Raw genomic sequence first — 2353 nt, 5'->3', positions numbered from 1 at the left:
CATGCATTCATAGTGTTTTTCATGATCTTCAAGTTGTTCTTGGTAAGTCTTCTTGTTTGATCTTCATATCTTCTTGTTTTGTGTCTTTTCTTGTTTTTCATATGCATTTTTAACTTGTTAGTGTCTAATTATTGAAAATCTCTAAGTTTGGTGTCTTGCATGTTTTTCTTTCATTAAAAATTTTCAAAAATAAGTCTTGATGTTCATCTTGATCTTCAAAGTGTTCTTGGTGTTCATCTTGACATTCATAGTGTTCTTGCATGCATTCATTGTTTTGATCTAAAAATTCTCATGCATTGAGTCTTTTTCATGTTTTTCTCTTTCTTCATTAAAAATTCAAAAATCAAAAAAATATCTTTCCCTTTTTCACTCATAAATTTTCGAAAATTTGAGTTGACTTTTTCAAAACTTTTTAAAATTTAGTTGTTTCTTATGAGTCAAATCAAATTTTCAATTTAAAAATCTTATCTTTTCAAAATCTTTTTCAAAAATCATAACTTTTTCATTTTTCTTATTTATTTTCGAAAATTTTAAAAACATTTTTCAAAAATCTTTTTCTTAATTTTATATCATATTTTCGAAAATATCATCAACAGTTAATGTTTTTGTTCAAAAATTTCAAGTTTGTTACTTACTTGTTAAGAAAGATTCAAACTTTAAGTTCTAGAATCATATCTTGTGATTTCTTGTGGGTCAAGTCATTAATTGTGTTTTTAAAAATCAAATCTTTTTCAAAACTAATTTCAATCATATCTTTTCAAAAATATCTTTTTATCTTATCTTTTTCAAAATCATATTTTTTTAATCATACCTCTTCATATCATATCTTTTTTAAATATCTTTTCTAACTTCTTATTTTCTTATCTTTTAAAAATTGATTTTCAAAATTTGTTTCAACTAACTAATTAACTTTTTGTTTGTTTCTTATCTCTTTCAAAACTACCTAACTAACTATCCCTCTCTAATTTTCGAAAATATCTCTCTCTTTTTCAAAAAAATTCTTTTTAGTTAATTAATTGTTTAAATTCTAATTTTAATTTTAATTCTCCTTTAATTTTCGAAAATCATCAACTTCTTTTCAAAAATTAATTTTCGAAATTCCCTCTCCCTCATCTCCTTCTATTTATTTATTCATCTACTAACACTTCTCCTCACCTCATATCTCTGCTCCTATCCTCACCCTTGTGTTTGGATTATCCATTCTTTTTCACTTTTATTCCCATTTTTCTTCTACTCACACAAAGGAACCTCTCTCTACTGAGGCAAAGAGGATCCCTATTATTATTTTCTGTTCCCTTCTTTTTCATATGAGTAGGAGCAAGGACAAGAATATTCTTGTTGAAGCAGACCCTGAACCTGAAAGGACTCTGAGGAGGAAACTAAGAGAAGCTAAATTACAACAATCCAGAGACAACCTTACAGAAATTTTCGAAAAGGAAGAGGAGATGGCAGCCAAAAATAATAATAATGCAAGGAAGATGCTTGGTGACTTTACTGCACCAAATTCCAATTCACATGGAAGAAGCATCTCCATCCCTACCATTGGAGCAAACAATTTTGGGCTTAAACCTCAATTAGTTTCTCTGATGCAACAAAACTGCAAGTTTCATGGACTTCCATCTGAAGATCCCTTTCAGTTCTTAACTGAATTCTTGCAGATCTGTGATACTGTTAAGACTAATGGAGTAGATCCTGAAGTCTACATGCTCATGTTTTTTCCTTTTGCTGTGAGAGACAGAGCTAGAATATGGTTGGATTCTCAACCTAAAGATAGCCTGAACTCTTGGGATAAGCTAGTCACGGCTTTCTTAGCCAAGTTCTTTCCTCCTCAAAAGCTTAGTAAGCTTAGAGTGGATGTTCAAACCTTCAGACAGAAAGAAGGTGAATCCCTCTATGAAGCTTGGGAGAGATACAAGCAACTGACCAAAAAGTGTCCTTCTGACATGCTTTCGGAATGGACCATCTTGGATATATTCTATGATGGTCTGTCTGAATTAGCTAAGATGTCATTGGATACTTCACCTAAAGAAAACGCCTGCAGAAGCTCAAGAACTTATTGACATGGTTGCTAACAACCAGTTTATGTACACTTCTGAGAGGAATCCTGTGAGTAATGGGACGCCTCAGAAGAAGGGAGTTCTTGAAATTGATACTCTGAATGCCATATTGGCTCAGAATAAAATATTGACTCAGCAAGTCAATATGATTTCTCAGAGTCTGAATGGAATGCAAGCTGCATCTAACAGTACTCAAGAGGCATCTTCTGACGAAGAAGCTTATGATCCTGAGAACCCTGCAATAGTAGAGGTGAATTACATGGGTGAACCCTATGGAAACACCTATAATCCCTCAT

At 31.7% G+C, this 2353-nt stretch overlaps 1 non-coding gene across 1 annotated transcript; it reads right to left on the bottom strand.

Moving 5' to 3' along the window:
• Positions 1-1841: 1841 nt before the first annotated feature.
• On the bottom strand, positions 1842-1949 carry LOC112730866 (small nucleolar RNA R71). The gene has a single exon (XR_003166670.1). It is a non-coding gene; the product is annotated as a small nucleolar RNA R71 (small nucleolar RNA).
• Between the last annotated feature and the right edge of the window lie 404 nt (positions 1950-2353).

Source organism: Arachis hypogaea, chromosome 12 (genome assembly GCF_003086295.3).
Source record: "Arachis hypogaea cultivar Tifrunner chromosome 12, arahy.Tifrunner.gnm2.J5K5, whole genome shotgun sequence".
Taxonomy (NCBI): Eukaryota; Viridiplantae; Streptophyta; class Magnoliopsida; order Fabales; family Fabaceae; genus Arachis; species Arachis hypogaea.
This window is presented reverse-complemented; position numbering and strand designations above follow the sequence as displayed.